General features: G+C 54.5%; 7 non-coding genes across 7 annotated transcripts; all 7 read right to left on the minus strand.

Annotated features, from left to right (window-relative positions):
- Positions 1-612: 612 nt before the first annotated feature.
- Positions 613-685, minus strand: Trnar-ucg (transfer RNA arginine (anticodon UCG)). The gene has a single exon. It is a non-coding gene; the product is annotated as a tRNA-Arg (tRNA).
- A 904-nt stretch (positions 686-1589) lies between these two features.
- On the minus strand, positions 1590-1662 carry Trnak-cuu (transfer RNA lysine (anticodon CUU)). The gene has a single exon. It is a non-coding gene; the product is annotated as a tRNA-Lys (tRNA).
- A 1963-nt stretch (positions 1663-3625) lies between these two features.
- On the minus strand, positions 3626-3698 carry Trnar-ucg (transfer RNA arginine (anticodon UCG)). Its single transcript has one exon. It is a non-coding gene; the product is annotated as a tRNA-Arg (tRNA).
- A 17366-nt stretch (positions 3699-21064) lies between these two features.
- On the minus strand, positions 21065-21137 carry Trnak-cuu (transfer RNA lysine (anticodon CUU)). The gene has a single exon. It is a non-coding gene; the product is annotated as a tRNA-Lys (tRNA).
- A 452-nt stretch (positions 21138-21589) lies between these two features.
- On the minus strand, positions 21590-21662 carry Trnar-ucg (transfer RNA arginine (anticodon UCG)). Its single transcript has one exon. It is a non-coding gene; the product is annotated as a tRNA-Arg (tRNA).
- Positions 21663-22594: 932 nt separating this feature from the next.
- Trnak-cuu (transfer RNA lysine (anticodon CUU)) lies at positions 22595-22667 on the minus strand. The gene has a single exon. It is a non-coding gene; the product is annotated as a tRNA-Lys (tRNA).
- A 1428-nt stretch (positions 22668-24095) lies between these two features.
- On the minus strand, positions 24096-24168 carry Trnak-cuu (transfer RNA lysine (anticodon CUU)). Its single transcript has one exon. It is a non-coding gene; the product is annotated as a tRNA-Lys (tRNA).
- Between the last annotated feature and the right edge of the window lie 798 nt (positions 24169-24966).

Raw genomic sequence — 24966 nt, forward strand, 5'->3', positions numbered from 1 at the left:
TAGGCAAATTTTAAAGTTGCTATTTCCATTACATCACGTTAATCAGAAAATCAGTAATATACATCTGCAGCGGAAAAAATTCCGTTCCCCCCAGCGTAGGGCCCGAACCCACTACCCTGTGAATAAGAGTCTCATGCTCTACCGACTGAGCTAGCCGTGCTGCCTCGTCGGATACCTGCTGGGTAGCAGATCACACTGTACTCGTTTGGGTTGGGTGGTCCCATACAGAATCTCTCCATGCTGCCTAATGTTTTCCTAACGTCACACTCGTCACGTACTTCACTTTTATTTCATAATCATTTCTGAGAGGTAAAGGAATTGCATGATAATCTGCAGAGCTAGCGGCGTCAAAATTAACACACATGCTTGATGTGACTCAAAAGCCGTACGAGCTACTCTCCGACGTTGTTTTAGATGTGCAAGTGGCAGTCAAAACTCTCGTTGAGGGCACTCTGCCGACCATTTCGCTATTTAACACCGGTCTTGTTGTGTGTGTTTCAGGCTCAAGACCATCTCCAAGCACAGAATGGTCAACAGCAACATTCAGACGGTTTCGTACTGCTCAATTGCTAGATTAAAACGGTATGTTTCTTTTTCAGAACTGGAAAAACACGACTGTGACAGGATTCGAACCTGCAATCTTCGGATCCGAAGTCCGACGCCTTATCCATTAGGCCACACGGTCACTGACGACCAAGTACAACTTATATACGACTCATCTCGAAACGCTCACGCCCCTGAGGAATTGTGTTTTCGTTCCACACAGCCGCTGCCCCTTACTCTTTCCCAACCATTCGTTACATTCAACCTCTTACGAGACCGACCAAACATAGACAGGAAAACAAGACCACACACTTTGCGCATTCGGAATCGATGGCAGGGTGTCCCTCGCCGCATTTGCTACGATGGCCATTTGCTACTTCTGCAGAAGCGGCGGCGGCGGCGGCGACGACGACCGCGAGAGGCTCCGAGATTTGTGTGAAATACATCTATAAAATGTAATTCAGACTGCATCGTCCCACCTTATTCCGTACCGCTTTGGCAAATGCTTTATCTGCGCCATTCGCCTTAATCACATCTGAGAGTAATTCTTAATAATTCGCCTGTCGCTAATTGTACCTCATCACAGATACTGTTTGCTATACGTCCACGACGCGCAACTGATTTCCAAGATTCGTCTTCCTCCTGTGAGGATGGAACTCACGACCCCTGGTTTACTGGACCAATGCTCTACCACTGAGCTAAACAGGCGCCGCCTAGCGGCAATTTTGCGTACTTCGTCCGTACGGTCGTCTGAATCATCAGACTTTAGCTGACAACACTTCATATTTTCGACTAATATTTGCAGCTATGGCGACCCATTACTGCTTGGCTACACATCTGACACGTAGCCGATGTTCTCTCCAAACAAAACCACCTGCACTTCAGAACATGACTTCCACACATGTCTACTAAATCAGGTTCACCTTCAAATACAGTTTTCTTGCGACTGATGGAGACGTAGGCAAATTTTAAAGTTGCTATCTCCATTACATCACGTTAATCAGAAAATCGGTAATATACATCTGCAGCGGAAAAAAATTCCGTTCCCCCCAGCGTAGGGCTCGAACCCACGACCCTGTGAATAAGAGTCTCACGCTCTACCGACTGAGCTAGCCGTGCTGCCTCGTCGGATACCTGCTGGGTAGCAGATCACACTGTACTCGTTTGGGTTGGGTGGTCCCATACAGAATCTCTCCATGCTGCCTAATGTTTTCCTAACGTCACACTCGTCACGTACTTCACTTTTATTTCATAATCATTTTTGAGAGGTAAAGGAATTGCATGACAATCTGCAGAGCTAGCGGCGTCAAAATTAGCACACATGCTTGATGTGACTCAAAAGCCGTACGAGTTACTTTCCGACGTTGTTTTAGATGTGCAAGTGCCAGTCAAAACTCGCGGTGAGGGCACTCTGCCGACCATTTCGCTATTTAACACCGGTCTTGTTGTGTGTGTTTCAGGCTCAAGACCATCTCCAAGCACAGAATGGTCAACAGCAACATTCAGACGGTGTCGTACTGCTCAATTGCTAGATTAAAACGGTATGTTTCTTTTTCAGAACTGGAAAAACACGACTGTGACAGAATTCGAACCTGCAGTCTTCGGATCCGAAGTCCGACAACTTATCCATTAGGCCACACGGTCACTGACAACCAAGTACAACTTATATACGACTCATCTCGAAACGCTCACGCCCCTGAGGAATTGTGTTTTCGTTCCACACAGCCGCTGCCCCTTACTCTTTCCCACCCATTCGTTACATTCAACCTCTTACGAGACCGACCAAACATAGACAGCAAAACAAGACCACACACTTTGCGCATTCGGAATCGATGGCAGGGTGTCCCTCGCCGCATTTGCTACGATGGCCATTTGATACTTCTGCAGAAGCGGCGGCGGCGACGACGACGACGACGACGACGACGACGACAGGATCAGAGATTTGTGAGAAATACATGTATAAAATGTAATTCAGACTGCCTCGTCCTACTTTATGCCGTACTGCTTTGGCAAATTCTTTATCTGAACCATTCGCCTTAATCACATCTGAGAGTAATTCTTAATAATACGAATGTCGCTAATTGTACCTCATCACAGATACTGTTTGCTATAAGGCCACGACGCGCAACTGATTTCCAAGATTCGTCTTCCTCCTGTGAGGATGGAACTCACGGCCCCTGGTTTACTAGACCAATGCTCTACCACTGAGCTAAACAGGCGCCGCCTAGCGGCACTTTTGCGTACTTCGTCCGTACGGTCGTCTGAATCATCAGACTTCAGCTGACAACACTTCATATTATCGACTAATATTTGCAGCTAAGGCGACCCATTACTGCTTGGCTACACATCTGACATGTAGCCGATGTTCTCTCCAAACAAAACCACCTGCACTTCAGAACATGACTTTCACACATGTCTACAAAATCACCTTCACCTTCAAATACAGTTTTCTTGCGACTGATGGAGACGTAGGCAAATTTTAAAGTTGCTATTTCCATTACATCACGTTAATCAGAAAATCGGTAATATACATCTGCAGCGGAAAAAAATTACGTTCCCCCGAGCGCAGGGCTCGAACCCACGACCCTGTGAATAAGAGTCTCATGCTCTACCGACTGAGCTAGCCGTGCTGCCTCGTCGGATACATGCTGGGTAGCAGATCACACTGTACTCGTTTGGGTTGGGTGGTCCCATACAGAATCTCTCCATGCTGCCTAATGTTTTCCTAACGTCACACTCGTCACGTACTTCACTTTTATTTCATAATCATTTCTGAGAGGTAAAGGAATTGCATGACAATCTACAGAGCTAGCGGCGTCAAAATTAACACACATGCTTGATGTGACTCAAAAGCCGTACGAGTTACTTTCCGACGTTGTTTTGGATGTGCAAGTGCCAGTCAAAACTCGCGGTGAGGGCACTTTGCCGACCATTTCGCTATTTAACACCGGTCTTGTTGTGTGTGTTTCAGGCTCAAGACCATCTCCAAACACAGAATGGTCAACAGCAACATTCAGACCGTTTCGTACTGCTTAATTGCTACATTAAAACGGTATGTTTCTTTTTCAGAACTGGAAAAACACAACCGTGACAGGATTCGAACCTGCAATCTTCGGAGACGAAGTCCGACGCCTTATCCATTAGGCCACACGGTCACTGACGACGAAGTACAACTTATATACGACTCATCTCGAAACGCTCACGCCCCTGAGGAATTGTGTTTTCGTTCCACACAGCCGCTGCCCCTTACTCTTTCCCACCCATTCGTTACATTCAACCTCTTACGAGACCGACCAAACATAGACAGCAAAACAAGACCACACACTTTGCGCATTCGGAATCGATGGCAGGGTGTCCCTCGCCGCATTTGCTACGATGGCCATTTGATACTTCTGCAGAAGCGGCGGCGGCGGCGGCGACGACGACGACGACAGGCTCAGAGATTTGTGAGAAATACATCTATAAAATGTAATTCAGACTGCCTCGTCCTACTTTATGCCGTACTGTTTTTTTTTTTTTTCCTTTATTGTCATTTTATACCTACAAAGGTAGGCTGGCAGCGGCCTAATACGCCGCTCTTCGGCCACAAGAAACATACAAGAGATAAAAACAGGAAGACATAATCTCAAAACACAGATATGGAGGACAAAAAATCAGAAGACAACAGAGAATAAAAAGAATTGAAGTCGTTCACCGACGCAGCACTGTTTCAGTATTAAAAAAAAAAAAAACGGGCAGCACAGCACGGAACAGAGAACACTAGCACAGGTGAACGGTGGAGCAGAAAACGAAGAAACACTCGAGGCACAGACGGGACGAAAGACACGGACCCTGCGGAGATGGGCTTCGGCGCTTGCAGGGGCACTGTCCACACCGAAAAGCTGGGGGCCTGCCAAGGGAAAAAACAGGGGGAGGGAAGGAGGGAGGGGGAGATAGGGTGCCAGGGAGGAGGAGGGGAGAAAACGAAAAGAGGGGGGTGGAAGCCCAGGGAGAGGGGGAGGGGAGGTAAGGATGAAAGGAGGGAGAGAGGCAGGGAGAGAAGGGAGAGAGGGTGCCCACAGGAAAATGAGAGGAGAGGGGAAGGCAATTCTCAAGGTTGGTAGGAGGGGTAGATGGAGGGGAGGAGGGCATCATCTGGGAGGGGGAGTCGGCGGAAGCCACCTTGGGAGAGGGTGTGGAGAGTCTGAAGATGGAGAGCAGTTGGGATACAGGAGTACAGGTGCGGCAATGGGTTGGGGTGGGAGAGGATGGAAGAGACAAGCGGGTGGGGAGGATCAAGCTTGCGGGAGGTGTAGAGGATCCGTATCCGTTGGAATAAGAGGAGGAGGTGTGGGAATTGGATGAGGTCATAGAGGAGCCGCGTGGGGGAAGGGAGGCGGATGCGATAGGCGAGGCGGAGTGCATGCCGTTCAAGGATTTGAAGGTATTTGTAAAAGGTAGGCGGGGCAGAGAACCAGGCGGGATGGGCATAACAGAGGATAGGGCGGATGAGAGATTTATAGGTGTGGAGGACGTTGGAGTGGTCCAGACCCCATGTGCGGCCAGAAAGGAGCTTCAGGAGGTGGAGTCGGGAGCGTGCCTTGGCTTGGATTGTCCGGAGATGAGGGGTCCAGGAGAGGCGACGGTCAAGGGTGACGCCAAGGTACTTGAGGGTGGGTGTGAGGTTAATAGGACGGCCATAAATGGTAAGATAGAAATCAAGGAGACGGAAGGAAGGGGTGGTTTTGCCTACGATGATTGCCTGGGTCTTGGAAGGATTGACCTTGAGCAACCACTGGTTACACCAAGAGGTGAACCGGTCCAGATGGGATTGGAGAAGGTGTTGGGAGCGTTGCAGGGTGGGGGCAAGGGCAAGGAAGGCGGTGTCATCGGCGTACTGGAGAAGGTGAAGAGGGGGTGCAGGTGGAGGCATGTCCGCCGTATAAAGAAGGTAAAGAAGAGGGGAAAGGACGGAACCTTGGGGCACACCGGCAGAGGGGTAGAAGGTGTAGGAATCAGTGTTGTGGATAGTGACATAGGAAGGACGGTGGGAAATGAAGGAGGCGATCAGACGGACGTAGTTAATAGGAAGAGCAAAGGTTTGGAGCTTGAAGAGGAGACCAGAATGCCACACACGGTCATAGGCTCGTTCAAGGTCAAGGGAGAGGAATATGGCGGAGCGACGGGAGTTGAGTTGTTCGGAGAGGAGGTGAGTGAGGTGAAGGAGAAGGTCATCGGCAGAGAAGGATGGTCGAAAGCCACATTGGGTGGAGGGAAGGAAGCGGTGCCAGTGGAGATGCTGGTGGATGCGGCGGGTTAGAATGGATTCCAGGACCTTGCTGAAGACCGAGGTAAGGCTTATAGGACGGTAGGAGGAGACAGCGGAAGGTGGTTTATCGGGTTTGAGGAACATCAGGATCCGGGAGGTTTTCCACAGGTCGGGGTAGAAGCCGGTGGACAAGACCACATTGTACAGCCTGGCCAGGGTGGAGAGGAAGGGGGCGGGAGCTTCACGGAGGTGACGGTAAGTAACACGGTCGTGACCAGGAGCAGTGTTGCGTTTGGTGCGGAGTATATCGATGATGTCTTGAGTAGTTATAGGGTTATTGAGTTCAGTGTGTGTAATGTTGTCCAAGTACTGGAAGCCAGGAGCTAGTGGAGGGATAGAGGTGTCGGTTCGATCGCGGACATCGGGGAAGAGGGAATAATCGAACTGGGGATTGTCAGGGATGGTAAAGACATCGGTGAGGTAGGAGGCAAAATGGTTGGCCTTACTAAGGTTGTCAGGAAAGGGATTGTCATTATGAAGGAGAGGATAGTAAGGGGGGGGGGGTTTGATCCAGTAAGGCGGCGGAAGGCTGACCAGTATTTGGACGAGTTAATAGGTAGGGTAGCATTAAGACGGGTGCATGTCTGTCGCCAGTCCCGGCGTTTCTTAGCCGCGAGCAAGTACCGGATGTGTCTCTGGAGTTGCCGGTGGCGTTGTAGTGTGTCCCGGTCACGCGTGTGGAGGAAGGCACGGTAGAGACGACGGGATTCTCGAAGGAGGAGGACGGCCTGTGGGGGTAAAGTGGGACGTGCGGGTGGACGGCGACGGTAGGGATGTGGGCCTCCATGGCCTCAGACAAGGTCTGCTGGAGAAAGGATGCGGCATGGGTTATGTCATGTGGGCGGTGGTAGGTGAGGGGTTGGCTATCGACTCGGGTAGTAAGGGAATCCCGGTATGCATTCCAGTCGGCAGGGAGTAATCAAGGACATACTTGGGGGGAGGGTCAAGGCGAGGATCGGGACGGGGGCGACGACCGTCTGATATGGTAAGAAGGACAGGGAGATGGTCACTGCCAATAGGGTCGAGGACGTCCACCGCTATGCGGCCAAGGAGGTTGGGGGAGGCTAGGACGACATCGGTCGTGGTATTGGATTCAGGGCGGGTGTGTTGGGGAAGAGGAAGGACATCTCCTTGGATGGTGGCGAGGAACCGATGCCACCGCCGTAACTGCGTGGCGGAGCGACTATGGATATTGAGATCTGCGGCAATCACGTAGGAGGAGAAGGTACGGTCGATGTGGGAAAGGAAGTCAAAAGGAATAGGGGCAGAGGGGCGGACATAGATGGTGGCGCAGGTAACGGTGAGGCCGGGGAAGAATAGACTAAGGATCAGGTGTTCCGTGGGGTTGGGAAGGAGGGGTTGGAGCCGAACAGGGATCTGGCGATGGTGGCCAATGGCAACTCCGCCACGCGCTATCGGGAGGGGGTTGTCAGAGCGGTGAAGGAGGTAGGGCGAGGTATGGACAGTATGGTGGGGCTGGAGAAATGTTTCGTTTAGGAGGAAGGCATCCACGCGGTGGGTGGTGAGGGTATGCATAAGGAGATTCTTGTTGACAGGAAGGGAACGGATGTTGTTAAACAGGATACGTTGCTGTCGCGCCATAGTGGGAATTTAGACGAGGGTGTCGAGATGGGAGAAGGTAAAATGGGCCTGGTTATGGGAGTAGGTGGCGTAAGTGTTGAGCTGGAAGACGGAACGTGCGGCAAGGGATATCTGCTGGAGGGTGTGGGGGCGCTGAAAGGGGTGGATGTTCTGAAGGACAACGGTTACAAAGCGGATGATGTCCTCAGGTGTGGGGGGGGGGACGGAGGGAATTGCCGGGAGGGGTGGGGGCATCCAAAGGGCGGACAGGGACAGTGAGTTCAGGAGCGGAGGGAGGGGGTCGGGCCTTGCACTTTTGGGAGTAGGTTGGGTGTTGGAGGTTACAGGTGTTACAGGAGGGGGGGGACTGAAGGTTGGGGCACTGCCGGAGGAAGTGTGCTTCTTTGCAGTGCGGGCAGATGGGGGCCTCGTGGCACTCAGATGTAGGATGTGCATTATAGCGCAAGCACCTCTGGCAGCGGATGGACTGTGGAGGGGAGCGGGAGGGGTCGACCTTATAACGGCGGTTGAAAAGGAGGGCACCCTCCTTGAGGAGGAGGTCTATGGAGGGAGCATGCTCGGAGAACACCCGCATGAGGCGGGTGGGGCCTGCTGGATTGTGAATCCAGCGGACAGCTCGAACCTCTAGATAGGGATGGGCCTTCAGCTCCGCCAACACCTCCTCCTCCGTGATCATCGGGCTAAGCCGAGTGATCACGGCAGTGAGGGTCGGTGGGCGACGGGGCGGCTGGGGTTGTCGGGATGAGGAGGGGGAGGGAGCAGGGGCAAGGGAGGCATGGGGACCAAACCGGGTGAGGGGAATGCGGGAGAGGATGTCGGAGTGGAGGGTGGGGCTGGGGGATGTGATCAGGACGGAGTCCCGACGGGGGGTGAGAAGGGAGATCGGGGCTCCGGGGAAGTGCTGGCGGAGGAGAAGGGTAAGATTGCGGGCCTCCAGGAGAGAGGGATCAGGGTGAGAACGGAGGTACCTGTAGGAGGGGGAGGTAGAGGAGGGAGTAGATAGGGCAGGTGGGGTGGTATCCATGGCATCCTGGGGGGTTGGAGGGGGGAGAGTCTGCGACTTCTTGGGAGCAGAAGAGGCTGGGGTGCCGCTGGGACGTTTCACAGCGGGAGAGGGATGGGAAGAGGTGTGGGGGATGGGGACGACTGGGAGATGGCGGGAGATGGCAGGTCCCACCGGCGGTGCAGGCACTGGTGGTGGTGCTGGTGCTGGCGCTGGAGCTGGAGCTGGCGCCACAGAAGATGCAGTGGCAGTGGTTGGCACTGGCGATGGCGAGGGCGATGGTGATGGTGATGGTGATGACGATGATGATGGTGTGGCGTGGGTGGTGGCCTGACGGGCAACAACACTGGCGGGGGTGGCATGAGTTACATGTGGGAGGGGAGGGAATGGGTCACGTGAGGCATGGGGGGTAGGAACAGGGGAGGGAGCAACAAAAGGAGCGGGGGTGGGAAGAGTGAGGAGGAGGGGAATATATGTGGGAGGCGGTGATTGAGCACACCACGTGATGGTGGTGGCAGCAAGTGAGGGGGACGTGTACACGATTGCAGTGGTAGTGGCGGTAGTTGTGGGGGTTGTCATGGTGAGAGGATAAGTGGGAGAGGGGAAAAGAGGGAAAATAACAGGGGACAGTCAAAGGACAAGGACAAGAGACTGACGAAGAGGAAGGGTAAGACGTAAGCAGAGACGACAGAACGAAAGACGGGCAGGGAGCGGCGGCGGCGGCGGCGGCGGCGGCGGCGGCGGTCGGCAACAGCAGCAGCGGCAGGAACCGGATACGGTGGCGGCAACCGGCGGCGGCGTCGGCGGGAGACCGGCGGCGGCGGCGGAGGCGGCGGCGGCGGGAACCGGCGGCGGCGGTGGGAACCGGCGGCGGCGGCAGCGGCGGCTGGGACCAACGGCGGCAAAGGCTCGGGACAACGGCAGCTGCAGCGATCACTGAAACTCCTAGCACTTCGATATTAACGACAATAATATCGAAGGGCGCAACCCTCTCGAGTTACGCCGAAGATGTGATGCCGTACTGTTTTTTTTTTTTTTTTTTCCTTTATTGTCATTTTATACCTACAAAGGTAGGCTGGCAGCGGCCTAACATGTCGCTCTTCGGCCACAAGAAACATACAAGAGATAAAAACAGGAAGACATAATCTCAAAACATAGACATGGAGGACAAAAAACAGAAGACAACAGAGAATAAAAAGAATTGCAGTCGTTCACCGACGCAGCACAGTTTCAGTTTTAAAAAAATGGGCAGCACAGCACGGAGCAGAGAACACTAGCACAGGTGAACGGTGGAGCAGAAAACGAAGAAACACTCGAGGCACAGACGGGACGAAAGACACGGACACTGCGGAGTTGGGCTTCGGCGCTTGCAGGGGCACTGTCCACACCGAAAAGCTGGGGGCCTGCCAAGGGAAAAAACAGGGGGAGGGAAGGAGGGAGGGGGAGATAGGATGCCAGGGAGAAGGAGGGGAGAAAACGAAAAGAGGGGGGTGGAAGCCCAGGGAGAGGGGGAGGGGAGGTAAGGATGGAAGGAGGGAGAGAGGGAGGGAGAGAAGGGAGAGAGGGTGCCCACAGGAAAATGAGAGGAGAGGGGAAGGCAAGGCTCAAAGTTGGTAGGAGGGGTAGATGGAGGGGATTAGGGCATCATCCGGGAGGGGGAGTCGGCGGAAGCCACCTTGGGAGAGGGTGTGGAGAGTGTGAAGATGGAGAGCAGGTGGGATACAGGAGTACAGGCGCGGCAATGGGTTGGGGTGGGAGAGGATGGAAGAGACAAGCGGGTGGGGAGGATCAAGCTTGCGGGAGGTGTAGAGGATCCGTATCCGTTGGAGGAAGAGGAGGAGGTGTGGGAAGGGGATGAGGTCATAGAGGAGCCACGTGGGGGAAGGGAGGAGGATGCGATAGGCGAGGCGGAGTGCATGCCGTTCAAGGATTTGAAGGGATTTGTAAAAGGTAGGCGGGGCAGAGATCCAGGCGGGATGGGCATAACAGAGGATAGGGCGGATGAGAGATTTATAGGTGTGGAGGACGGTGGAGGGGTCCAGACCCCATGTGCGGCCAGAAAGGAGCTTCAGGAGGTGGAGTCGGGAGCGTGCCTTGGCTTGGATTGTCCGGAGATGAGGGGTCCAGGAGAGGCGACGGTCAAGGTTGACGCCAAGGTACTTGAGGGTGGGTGTGAGGTTAATAGGACGGCCATAAATGGTAAGATAGAAATCAAGGAGACGGAAGGAAGGGGTGGTTTTGCCTACGATGATTGCCTGGGTCTTGGAAGGATTGACCTTGAGCAACCACTGGTTACACCAAGAGGTGAACCGGTCAAGATGGGATTGGAGAAGGTTTTGGGAGCGTTGCAGGGTGGGGGCAAGGGCAAGGAAGGCGGTGTCATCGGCGTACTGGAGAAGGTGAAGGGGGGGTGCAGGTGGAGGCATGTCCGCCGTATAAAGAAGGTAAAGAAGAGGGGAAAGGACGGAACCTTGGGGCTCACCGGCAGAGGGGTAGAAGGTGTAGGAATCAGTGTTGTGGATAGTGACATAGGAAGGACGGTGGGAAATGAAGGAGGCGATCAGACGGACGTAGTTAATAGGAAGAGCAAAGGTTTGGAGCTTGAAGAGGAGACCAGAATGCCACACACGGTCATAGGCTCGTTCAAGGTCAAGGGAGAGGAATATGGCGGAGCGACGGGAGTTGAGTTGTTCGGAGAGGAGGTGAGTGAGGTGAAGGAGAAGGTCATCGGCAGAGAAGGATGGTCGAAAGCCACATTGGGTGGAGGGAAGGAAACGGTGCCAGTGGAGATGCTGGTGGATGCGGCGGGTTAGAATGGATTCCAGGACCTTGCTGAAGACCGAGGTAAGGCTTATAGGACGGTAGGAGGAGACAGCGGAAGGTTGTTTATCGGGTTTGAGGAACATCAGGATCCGGGAGGTTTTCCACAGGTCGGGGTAGAAGCCGGTGGACAAGACCACATTGTACAGCCTGGCCAGGGTGGAGAGGAAGGGGGCAGGAGCTTCACGGAGGTGACGGTAAGTAACACGGTCGTGACCAGGAGCAGTGTTGCGTTTGGTGCGGAGTATATCGATGATGTCTTGAGTAGTTATAGGGTTATTGAGTTCAGTGTGTGTAATGTTGTCCAAGTACTGGAAGCCAGGAGCTAGTGGAGGGATAGAGGTGTCGGTTCGATCGCGGACATCGGGGAAGAGGGAATAATCGAACTGGGGATCGTCAGGGATGGTAAAGACATCGGTGAGGTAGGAGGCAAAATGGTTGGCCTTACTAAGGTTGTCAGGAAAGGGATTGTCATTATGAAGGAGAGGATAGTAAGAGGGGGGGTTTTGATCCAGTAAGGCGGCGGAAGGCTGACCAGTATTTGGACGAGTTAATAGGTAGGGTAGCATTAAGACGGGTGCATGTCTGTCGCCAGTCCCGGCGTTTCTTAGCCGCGAGCAAGTTCCGGATGTGTCTCTGGAGTTGCCGGTGGCGTTGTAGTGTGTCCCGGTCACGCGTGTGGAGGAAGGCACGGTAGAGACGACGGGATTCTCGAAGGAGGAGGACGGCCTGTGGGGGTAAAGTGGGACGGTGCGGGTGGATGGCGACGGTAGGGATGTGGGCCTCCACGGCCTCAGACAAGGTCTGCTGGAGAAAGGATGCGGCATGGGTTATGTCATGTGGGCGGTGGTAGGTGAGGGGGTGGCTATCGACTCGGGTAGTAAGGGTATCCCGGTATGCATTCCAGTCGGCAGGGAGTAATCAAGGACATACTTGGGGGGAGGGTCAAGGCGAGGATCGGGACGGGGGCGACGACCGTCTGATATGGTAAGAAGGACAGGGAGATGGTCACTGCCAATAGGGTCGAGGACGTCCACCGCTATGCGGCCAAGGAGGTTGGGGGAGGCTAGGACGACATCGGGTGTGGTATTGGATTCAGGGCGGGTGTGTTGGGGAAGAGGAAGGACATCTCCTTGGATGGTGGCGAGGAACCGATGCCACCGCCGTAACTGGGTGGCGGAGCGACTATGGATATTGAGATCTGCGGCAATCACGTAGGAGGAGAAGGTACGGTCGATGTGGGAAAGGAAGTCAAAAGGAATAGGGGCAGAGGGGCGGACATAGATGGTGGCGCAGGTAACGGTGAGGCCGGGGAAGAATAGACTAAGGATCAGGTGTTCCGAGGGGTTGGGAAGGAGGGGTTGGAGCCGAACAGGGATCTGGCGATGGTGGCCAATGGCAACTCCGCCACGTGCTATCGGGAGGGGGTTGTCAGAGCGGTGAAGGAGGTAGGGCGAGGTATGGACAGTATGGTGGGGCTGGAGAAATGTTTCGTTTAGGAGGAAGGCATCCACGCGGTGGGTGGTGAGGGTATGCATAAGGAGATTCTTGTTGACAGGAAGGGAACGGATGTTGTTAAACAGGATACGTTGCTGTCGCGCCATAGTGGGAATTTAGACGAGGGTGTCGAGATGGGAGAAGGTGAAAATGGCCTGGTTATGGGAGTAGGTGGCGTAAGTGTTGAGCTGGAAGACGGAACGGGCGGCAAGGGATATCTGCTGGAGGGTGTGGGGGCGCTGAAAGGGGTGGATGTTCTGAATGACAACGGTTACAAAGCGGATGATGTCCTCAGCTGTGGGGGGGGGGGGGACGGAGGGAATTGCCGGGAGGGGTGGGGGCATCCAAGAGGCGGACAGGGACAGTGAGTTCAGGAGCGGAGGGAGGGGGTCGGGCCTTGCACTTTTGGGAGTAGGTTGGGTGTTGGAGGTTACAGGTATTACAGGAGGGGGGGGGACTGAAGGTTGGGGCACTGCCGGAGGAAGTGTGCTTCTTTGCAGTGCGGGCAGACGGGGGCGTCGCGGCACTCAGATGTAGGATGTGCATTATAGCGCAAGCACCTCTGGCAGCGGATGGACTGTGGAGGGGAGCGGGAGGGGTCGACCTTATAACGGCGGTTGAAAAGGAGGGCACCCTCCTTGAGGAGGAGGTCTATGGAGGGAGCATGCTCGGAGAACACCCGCATGAGGCGGGTGGGGCCGGCTGGATTGTGAATCCGGCGGACAGCTCGAACCTCTAGATAGGGATGGGCCTTCAGCTCCGCCAACACCTCCTCCTCCGTGATCATCGGGCTAAGCCGAGTGATCACGGCAGTTAGGGTCGGTGGGCGACGGGGCGGCTGGGGTTGTCGGGATGAGGAGGGGGAGGGAGCAGGGGCAAGGGAGGCATGGGGACCAAACCGGGTGAGGGGAATGCGGGAGAGGATGTCGGAGTGGAGGGTGGGGCTGGGGGATGTGATCAGGACGGAGTCCCAACGGGGGGTGAGAAGGGAGATCGGGGCTCCGGGGAAGTGCTGGCGGAGGAGAAGGGTAAGATTGCGGGCCTCCAGGAGAGAGGGATCAGGGTGAGAAAGGAGGTACCTGTAGGAGGGGGAGGTAGAGGAGGGAGTAGATAATGCAGGTGGGGTGGTATCCATGGCACCCTGGGGGGTTGGAGGGGGGAGAGTCTGCGACTTCTTGGGAGCAGAAGAGGCTGGGGTGCCGCCGGGAAGTTTCACAGCGGGAGAGGGATGGGAAGAGGTGTGGGGGATGGGGACGACCGGGAGATGGCGGGAGATGGCAGGTCCCACCGGCGGTTCAGGCACTGGTGGTGGTGCTGGTGCTGGCGCTGGAGCTGGAGCTGGCGCCACAGAAGATGCAGTGGCAGTGGTTGGCACTGGCGATGGCGAGGGCGATGGTGATGGTGATGGTGATGACGATGATGATGGTGTGGCGTGGGTGGTGGCCCGACGGGCAACAACCCTGGCGGGGGTGGCATGAGTTACATGTGGGAGGGGAGGGAATGGGTCACGTGAGGCATGGGGGGTAGGAACAGGGGAGGGAGCAACAAAAGGAGCGGGGGTGGGAAGAGTGAGGAGGGGGGGAATATATGGGGGAGGCGGCGATTGAGCACACCACGTGATGGTGGTGGCAGCAAGTGAGGGGGACGTGTACACGATTGCAGTGGTAGTGGCGGTAGTTGTGGGGGTTGTCATGGTGAGAGGATAAGTGGGAGAGGGGAAAAGAGGAAAAATAACAGGGGACAGTCAAAGGACAAGGACAAGAGACTGACGAAGAGGAAGGGTAAGACGTAAGCAGAGACGACAGAACGAAAGACGGGCAGGGAGCGGCGGCGGCGGCGGCGGCGGCGGCGGTCGGCAACAGCAGCAGCGGCAGGAACCGGATACGGTGGCGGCAACCGGCGGCGACGTCGGCGGCAGACCGGCGGCGGCGGCGGCGGCGGCGGCGGGAACCGGCGGCGGCGTCGGCGGCGAGCAGCGGCAGCGGCGGCAGGAACCAAATGCGGCGCCGGCGGTGGCGGCGGCGTCGGCGGCGGTCGGCAACAGCAGCAGCGGCAGGAACCGGATACGATGGCGGCAACCGGCGTCGGCGGGAGACCGGCGGCGGCGGCGGCGGCGGCGGCAGCGGCGGCTGGGACCAACGGCGGCAAAGCCTCGGGACAACGGCAGCTGCAGCGATCACTGAAACTCCTAGCACTTCGATATTAACGACAATAATATCGAAGGGCGCAACCCTCTCGAGTTACGCCGAAGAACGGAAGCCGTACTGTTTTTTTTTTTTTTTTTTTTTTTTTTTTCCTTTATTGTGATTTTAATACCTGTGACAAACAGGTAGGCCGGCAGCGGACCAAGTATGCCGCTCTTCGGCCTCAGAGTATACACAGAACAGAGATGAGTGAGATATAAAAACAATCAAGACGGCGGGGTACAAACAGTAGACAAAACAGAGTTAAAACGGAGTCGGTCACGTGCGTAGCACAATGGATAAAAGCGGAGAAACACGGTGCACAAACGCAGATGGCAGATGGCCACACGTGAACCAGCGGAGCACAAACGACGAAACACAAACACACTGCAGGAGAGTCGAGGCACAAACACATGCGATGGTCTTCGGCGTAGGACGATGAAAGTAACTGATGGGAGACAGCAGAGTCGTGGCCTGCCAAGGGGAAAAGGTGTGGGGAAGAGGGAAGATGCCAGTGGAGGAGAGGGATGGAGGAGAAGGGGGAGGGTAGGGGGAGTGGAAGCCCAAGGAGAAAGGGGAGGGGAGGGAGGGAGAGAAGGGAGAGAGGGTGCCCACAGGAAAAGGAGAGGAGAGGGAAGGGAAGGCTCAAAGTTGGTAGGAGGGGTAGATGAAGGGGAGGAGGGCATCATCAGGGAGGGGGAGTTGACGGAAGCCACCGAGGGAGAGGGTGTGGAGGGTGTGAAGATGGAGAGCAGGTGGGATATAGGAATGCAGGCGCGGCAGCGGGTTGGGGTGGGAGAGGATGGGAGAGACAAGAGGGTGTGGAGGATCAAGCTTGCGGGAGGTGTAGAGGATCCGTAACCGTTCGAGGAAAAGGAGGAGGTGCGGGAAGGGAATCAGGTCATAGAGGATCCGCGTGGGGGAAGGGAGACGGATGCGATAGGCGAGGCGGAGCGCATGGCGTTCTAGGATCTGAATGGACTTGTAGAAGGTAGGAGGGGCAGAGATCCAGGCGGGATGAGCATAGCAAAGGATAGGACGGATGAGGGACTTGTAGGTGTAGAGGATGGTGGAAGGGTCCAGACCCCATGAACGGCCAGAAAGGAGCTTAAGGAGGCGGAGGCGGGAGCGTGCCTTGGCTTGGATCGTCCGGAGATGTGGGTTCCAGGAGAGGCGACGGTCGAGGGTGACACCAAGGTACTTGAGAGTAGGTGTGAGGGTGATGGGACGGCCATAAATAGTAAGATAGAAATCAAGGAGACGGAAGGAACGAGTGGTTTTGCCTACAATGATCGCCTGGGTCTTGGAAGGAGTGACCTTGAGCAACCACTGGTTACACCAAGTGGTGAACCGGTCAAGATAGGATTGGAGAAGGTGCTGGGAGCGTTGCAGGGTGGGAGCGAGGGCAAGGAAGGCAGTGTCATCGGCGTACTGGAGAAGGTGTAGGGGAGGTGCAGGTGGAGGCAAGTCTGCCGTGTAAAGGAGGTAGAGAAGAGGGGAAAGGACGGAACCTTGGGGCACACCGGCGGAGGGGTAGAAGGTGTAGGAATCAGTGTTGTGGATGGTGACATAGGAAGGACGGTGGGAAAGGAAGGAAGCGACCAGACGGACATAGTTGAGAGGAAGAGCAAAGGTTTGGAGCTTGAAAAGGAGACCGGAATGCCACACACGGTCATATGCGCGTTCGAGGTCGAGGGAAAGGAAGATGGCGGAACGACGGGAATTGAGTTGTTCGGAGAGGAGGTGAGTGAGGTGAAGGAGGAGGTCATCGGCTGAGAAGGACGGCCGAAAGCCACATTGGGTAGGGGGGAGGAGGCGGTGTTGGTGAAGGTGCTTGTGTAGGCGGCGGGTAAGAATGGATTCCAGGACCTTGCTGAAGACCGAGGTAAGGCTGATGGGACGGTAGGAGGAGACAGCGGAAGGCGGTTTGTCGGGCTTGAGGAACATCAGGATCCGGGAGGTTTTCCACAGGTCGGGGTAGTAGCCGGTGGACAGGACCACATTGTAGAGCCTGGCCAATGTGGAGAGGAAGGAGGCAGGAGCTTCACGGAGGTGACGGTAAGTAACACGATCGTGACCGGGAGCAGTGTTGCGTTTAGGGCGAAGTGTAGCAGTGATATCTTGAGTGGTGATTGGGGTATTTAGTTCTGTGTGTGTGATGTTGTCCAAGTACTGGAAGCCAGGAGCAAGCGGGGGGACAGAGGTATCAGTTCGATCACGGACATCAGGAAAGAGGGAATAATCGAACTGGGGATCGTCAGGGATGGTAAGGATATCGGAGAGGTAGGAGGCGAAATGGTTGGCCTTACTAAGGGCATCAGGGAAGGGGTGGTCATCATGAAGGAGAGGGTAGTAGGGAGAGGGTTTAGATCCGGTAAGGCGGCGGAAGGCTGACCAGTACTTGGACGAGTTGATAGGTAAGGTGGCATTAAGACGGGTGCATGTCTGTCGCCAGTCCCGGCGTTTTTTTGCCGTGAGTAAGTTCCTGATGTGTCGCTGTAGTTGCCGGTGGCGTCGTAGTGTGTCCTGGTCACGTGTGTGAAGGAAGGCACGGTAGAGCCGGCGGGATTCACGCAGGAGAAGGACGGCCTGTGGGGGTAAGGTGGGGCGGTGCGGATGGATGGCAATGGTAGGGACGTGGGCCTCCACGGCCTCAGACAAGGTCTGCTGGAGAAAGGAGGCAGCACGGGTAACGTCATCAGGTTGGTGGTAGGTGAGGGGGTGGCTATCGACCTGGAGAGCAAGGGAGTCCCGGTAGGCATTCCAGTTGGCACGGGAGTAGTCATGGACATATTTCGGGGGAGGGTCATGGCGCGGGTCGGGACGGGGGCGACGACCGTCTGATACAGTGAGGAGGACAGGGAGATGGTCACTGCCAATGGGATCAAGGACGTCCACCGCTATGCGGCCAAGCAGGGTGGGGGAGGCTAGGACGACATCGGGAGTGGTATTGGATTCAGGGCGGGTGTGTTGGGGAATTGGAAGGACGTCGCCTTGGAGGGTGGCAAGGAACCGATGCCACCGCCGTAACTGGGCGGCAGAACGACTATGGATGTTAAGGTCGGCGGCGATCACGTAGGAGGAGAAGGTACGGTCGATGTGGGAAAGGAAGTCGAAAGGAATAGGTGCAGCGGGGCGGACATAGATGGTGGCACAGGTAAGGGTAAGGCCGGGGAAGAAGAGACTAAGGATCAAGTGTTCTGTGGGGTCAGGAAGGAGGGGTTGGAGCCGGACAGGGATCTGGCGGTGGTGGCCAATGGCAACTCCGCCACGCGCTATCTGGAGTGGATTGTCAGACCGGTGAAGGAGGTAGGGCGAGGTGTGGACGGTGTGGTGGGGCTGAAGAAAGGTTTCGTTCAGAAGGAAGGCATCCACACGGTGGGTCGTAAGGGTATGCATAAGGAGGTGCTTGTTGGTGGGAAGGGAGCGGATGTTATTGAACAGGATACGGTGCTGTCGTGCCATAATGGGAATTTAAACGAGGGTGTCGAGACGGGAGAAGGTGAAATGGGCCTGGTTGTGGGAATAGGTGGCGTAGGTGTTGAGGTGGAACACGGAACGGGCAGCGAGGGAAATCTGGTGGAGGGTGTGGGGACGCTGAAAGGGATGGACGTTCTGGAGCACTATTGTGACGAACCTGATGATGTCCTCTGCGGTGGGGGGAGGACGGAGGGAATTGCCAGGAGGGGTGGGGTCATCCAAAGGGCGGAGAGGAACAGTGAGTTCAGGAGCGGATGGAGGAGGTCGAGCCTTGCATTTCTGGGAGTAGGTAGGGTGTTGGAGGTTGCAGGTATTGCAGGAGGGAGGAGACTGAAGGTTGGGGCACTGCCGGAGGAAGTGCGCTTGCTTACAATGCGGGCAGACTGGGGCCTCGCGGCACTCTGATGTTGGGTGTGCGTTATAACGCAGACACCTCTGGCAGCGAATGGATTGTGGTGGGGAGCGGGAGGGGTCAACCTTATACCGGCGGTGGAAGAGGAGGGCACCCTCCTTAAGGAGATGGTCGATGGAGGGAGCGTGTTCGGAGAAAACTCGCATAAGGCGAGTGGGGCCCGCAGAGTTGAAAATGCGGCGAACAGCTCGCACCTCCAGGTACGGGTGGGCCTTCAACTCCGCCAGCACCTCTTCCTCCGTGATCGTCGGGCTAAGCCGAGTGATCACGGCGGTGAGGGTCGGCGGGCGACGTGGGGGTTGGGGTTGACGGGGGGAGGAAGGGGAAGGAGCAGGGGCAAGGGAGGCATTAGGTCCAAATCGGGTGAGAGGAATTCGGGAGAGGATGTCGGAGTGTAGGGTAGGGCTTGGGGAGGTGATCAAGACAGAGTCCCTACGGGGGGTAAGAAGGGAGATGGGGGCTGCAGGGAAGTATTGGCGGAGGAGCAAGGTCAGGTTGCGGGCCTCCAGGAGAGAGGGATCAGGACGGGAGAGGAGATACTTGTAGGAGGGGGAGTTAGAAGAGGAAGTAGAGGGGGCTGGAGGGGAGACATCCATGACATCTAGGGGTGGGGGAGGGGGAAGATGCTGGGACTTCTTGGGTGCAGAGGAGGCGGGGGTGCCACTGGGACGCTTAACAGCGGGGACAGGATGGGAGGAGGCGTGGGGCACAGGAGTGACGGGGAGATGACGGGAAGCGGCAGGTCCCGGTGTCGGTGCTGGTGCTGGTGCTGCTGTTGGTGCTGCTGTTGGTGCTGCTGCTGGTTGTGGCGCTGCTGCAGGTGGTGGTGCTGGCGCCGGCGATGGTGCGGCATGGGTCGTAGCCCGACGAGACACAACCCTGGCAGGGGCCGCATGAGTGGTGTGGGGGAGTGGGGGAAAGGGGTCGTGTGTGGAGGCTTGGGGAGAAGGAGCAGGGGATGGGGCGACAAAGGGAGCTGGGGTGGGAAGGGTGAGGAGGGGCGGGATATAGTAGGACGGGGGCGACTGAGCACACCAAGTAAGAGTAGTGGCAGCGAGGGAGGGCGTCGTATAGACGATGGCGGTGGTAGTGGCGGTGGTGGTGGGGGTGGTCATGATGGCAGTAAGGAAAACTGGAAACACAGAAAAGAAGAATGGGGACAGACAAGGGACAAAGTCAGGAACAGGTTACAGATGACAGATGAGAGACGTCGAGGAGCGAAAGGATGAAGGCAAAGACGAAGACGAGAATAGCGACGACAACGAAAGCAGGAGAGGAAGACGAAGCACTGGGTCCTGGCGGCGGCGGCGGCGGCGGCGGCGGCGGGGGCCGGAAGCTGCGGCGGCGGCGGCGGCGGCGGCGGCGGCGGGGGACGGAAGCTGCGGCGGCGGCGGCGGCGGCGGCGGCTGGGTCCGGAAGCTGCGGCTGGGTCCGGCGACGACTGCTACTGCAAAACTGGCGGCACTGGAAACTGCTGCTGCTGCTGCTGCTGCTGCTGGCGGTTCCGGAACTGCGACTGCGACTGCGACTGCGACTGCGACTGCGACTGCGACTGCGACTGCGACTTCTGCGAAGCCCTAGCACTTCGATACGTAGCAGTACTCTGCAAGGTATCGAAGGGCGGAACTCTTCCGAGGTCCGCCGAAGAATGAAGCCGTACTGCTTTGGCAAATTCTTTATCTGAACCATTAGCCTTAATCACATCTGAGAGTAATTCTTAATAATACGAATGTCGCTAATTGTTCCTCATCACAGATACTGTTTGCTATACGGCCACGATGCGCAACTGATTTCCAAGATTCGTCTTCCTCCAGTGAGGATGGAACTCACGAACCCTGGTTTACTAGACCAATGCTCTACCACTGAGCTAAACAGGCGCCGCCTAGCGGCACTTTTGCGTACTTCGTCCGTACGGTCGTCTGAATCATCAGACTTCAGCTGACAACACTTCATATTTTCGACTAACATTTGCAGCTATGGCGACCCATTACTGCTTGGCTACACATCTGACACGTAGCCGATGTTCTCTCCAAACAAAACCACCTGCACTTCAGAACATGACTTTCACACATGTCTACAAAATCAGCTTCACCTTCAAATACAGTTTTCTTGCGACTGATGGAGGCGTAGGCAAATTTTAAAGTTGCTATTTCCATTACATCACGTTAATCAGAAAATCGGTAATTTACATCTGCAGCGGAAAAAAAATTCCGTTCCGCCCAGCGTAGGGCTCGAACCCATGACCCTGTGAATAAGAGTCTCATGCTCTACCGACTGAGCTAGCCGTGCTGCCTCGTCGGATACCTGCTGGGTAGCAGATCACACTGTACTCGTTTGGGTTGGGTGGTCCCATACAGAATCTCTCCATGCTGCCTAATGTTTTCCTAACGTCACACTCGTCACGTACTTCACTTTTATTTCATAATCATTTCTGAGAGGTTAAGGAATTGCATGACAATCTGCAGAGCTAGCGGCGTCAAAATTAACACATATACTTTACGTGACTCAAAAGCTGAACGAGTTACTTTCCGACGTGGTTTTAGACGTGCAAGTGCCAGTCAAATGTCGCGGTGAGGGCACTCTGCCTATCATTTCGCTAGTTAACACCGGTCTTGTTGTGTGTGTTTCAAACTCAAGACCATCTCCAAGCACATAATTGTCCACAGCAATATTCAGACGATTTCGTACTGCACAATTGCTACATTAAAACGGTATGTTTTTTTTTCAGAACTAAAAAAACACGACCGTGACAGGACTCGAACCTGCAATCTTCGGATCCGAATTCCGACGCCTTATCCATTAGGCCACACGGTCACTAACGGCCAAGTAAAACTTATATACGACTCATCTCGAAACGCTCACACCCCCCGAGGAATTGTGTTTTCGTTCCACACAGCCGCTGCCCCTTACTCTTTCCCACCCATTCGTTACATTCAACCTCTTACGAGACCTACCAAACATAGACAGGAAAACAAGACCACACACTTTGCGCATTCGGAATCGATGGCAGGGTGTCCCTCGCCGCATTTTCAACGATGGCCATTTGCTACTTCTGCAGAAGCGGCGGCGCCGACGACGACGACGACGACGACGACGACGACGACGACGACGACGACGACAGGCTTTGACATTTGTGAGAAATACATCTATAAAATGTAATTCAGACTGCCTCGTCCCACCTTATGCCGTACTGCTTTGGCAAATGCTTTATCTGCGCCATTCGCCTTAATCACATCTGAGAGTAATTCTTAATAACACGCCTGTCGCTAATTGTACCTCATCACAGATACTGTTTGCTATACGGCCACGACGCGCAACTGATTTCGAAGATTCGTCTTCCTCCTGTGAGGATGGAACTCATGACCCCTGGTTTACTAGACCAATGCTCTACCACTGAGCTAAACCGGCGCCGCCTAGCGGCACTTTTGCGTACTTCGTCCGTACGGTCGTCTGAATCATCAGACTTCAGCTGACAACACTTCATATTTTCGACTAATATTTGCAGCTAAGGCGACCCATTACTGCTTGGCTACACATCTGACATGTAGCCGATGTTCTCTCCAAACAAAACCACCTGCACTTCAGAACATGACTTTCACACATGTCTACAAAATCAGCTTCACCTTCAAATACAGTTTTCTTGCGACTGATGGAGACGTAGGCAAATTTTAAAGTTGCTATTTCCATTACATCACGTTAATCAGAAAATCGGTAATATACATCTGCAGCGGAAAAAAATTCCGTTCCCCCCAGCGTAGGGCTCGAACCCACGACCCTGTGAATAAGAGTCTCACGCTCTACCGACTGAGCTAGCCGTGCTGCCTCGTCGGATACCTGCTGGGTAGCAGATCACACTGTACTCGTTTGGGTTGGGTGGTCCCATACAGAATCTCTCCATGCTGCCTAATGTTTTCCTAACGTCACACTCGTCACGTACTTCACTTTTATTTCATAATCATTTCTGAGAGGTAAAGGAATTGCATGACAATCTGCAGAGCTAGCGGCGTCAAAGTTAACACAAATACTTGATGTGACTCAAAAGCCGAACGAGTTACTTTCCGACGTTGTTTTAGATGTGCAAGTGCCAGTCAAAACTCGCGGTGAGAGTACTCTGCCGACCATTTCGCTAGTTAACACCGGTCTTGTTGTGTGTGTTTCAGGTTGAAGACCATCTCCAAGCACAAAATGTTTAACAACAACATTCAGACGGTTTCGTACTGCTCAATTGCTACTTTAAAACGGTATGTTTCTTTTTCAGAACTGGAAAAACACGACCGTGACAGGATTCGAAACTGCAATCTACGGATCCGAAGTCCGACGCCTTTCCAATAGGCCACACGGTCACTGACGACGAAGTACAACTTATATACGACTCATCTCGAAACGCTCACGCCCCTGAGGAATTGTGTTTTCGTTCCACACAGCCGCTGCCCCTTACTCTTTCCCACCCATTCGTTACATTCAACCTTTTACGAGACCGACCAAACATAGACAGCAAAACAAGACCACACACTTTGCGCATTCGGAATCGATGGCAGGGTGTCCCTCGCCGCATTTGCTACGATGTCCAATTGATACTTCTGCAGAAGCGGCGGCGGCGACGACGACGACGACGACGACAGGCTCAGAGATTTGTGAGAAATACATCTATAAAATGTAATTCAGACTGCCTCGTCCTACTTTATGCCGTACTGCTTTGGCAAATTCTTTATCTGAACCATTCGCCTTAATCACATCTGAGAGTAATTCTTAATAATACGAATGTCGCTAATTGTTCCTCATCACAGATACTGTTTGCTATACGGCCACGATGTGCAACTGATTTCCAAGATTCGTCTTCCTCCTGTGAGGATGGAACTCAGGAACCCTGGTTAACTAGACCAATGCTCTACCACTGAGCTAAACCGGCGCCGCCTAGCGGCACTTTTGCGTACTTCGTCCGTACGGTCGTCTGAATCATCAGACTTCAGCTGACAACACTTCATATTTTCGACTAATATTTGCAGCTATGGCGACCCATTACTGCTTGGCTACACATCTGACACGTAGCCGATGTTCTCTCCAAACAAAACCACCTGCACTTCAGAACATGACTTTCACACATGACTACAAAATCACCTTCACCTTCAAATACAGTTTTCTTGCGACTGATGGAGACGTAGGCAAATTTTAAAGTTGCTATTTCCATTACATCACGTTAATCAGAAAAGTGGTAATTTACATCTGCAGCGGAAAAAAATTCCTTTTCGCCCAGCGTAGGGCTCGAACCCACGACCCTGTGAATAAGAGTCTCATGCTCTACCGACTGAGCTACCCGTGCTGCGTCGTTGGATACCTGCTGGGTAGCAGATCACACTGTACTCGTTTGGGTTGGGTGGTCCCATACAGAATCTCTCCATGCTGCCTAATGTTTTCCTAACCTCACATTCGTCACGTACTTCACTTTTATTTCATAATCATTTCTGAGAGGTAAAGGAATTCCATGACAATCTGCAGAGCTAGCGGCGTCAAAATTAACACATATACTTTACGTGACTCAAAAGCCGTACGAGTTACTTTCCGACGTTGTTTTAGATGTGCAAGTGCCAGTCAAAACTCGCGGTGAGGGCACTCTGCCGACCATTTCACTATTTAACACCGGTCTTGTTGTGTGTGTTTCAGGCTCAAGACCATCTCCAAGAACAGAATTGTCAACAGCAACATTCACGGTTTCGTACTGCTCAATTGCTACATTAAAACGGTATGTTTCTTTTTCAGAACTGGAAAAACACGACCGTGACAGGATTCGAACCCGCAAACTTCGGATCCGAAGTCTGAAGCCTTATCCATTGGGCCACTCGGTCACTGACGACCAAGTACAACTTATATACGACTCATCTCGAAACGCTCACGCCCATGAGGAATTGTGTTTTCGTTCCACACAGCCGCTGCCCCTTACTCTTTCCCACCCATTCGTTACATTCAACCTCTTACGCGACCGACCAAACATAGACAGGAAAACAAGACCACACACATTGCGCATTCGGAATCGATGGCAGGGTGTCCCTCGCCGCATTTGCTACTTCTGCAGAAGCGGCGGCGGCGACGACCACGACGACTACGACCGCGAGAGGCTCTG

Source organism: Schistocerca gregaria, chromosome 3, assembly GCF_023897955.1.
Source record: "Schistocerca gregaria isolate iqSchGreg1 chromosome 3, iqSchGreg1.2, whole genome shotgun sequence".
Classification (NCBI taxonomy): Eukaryota; Metazoa; Arthropoda; class Insecta; order Orthoptera; family Acrididae; genus Schistocerca; species Schistocerca gregaria.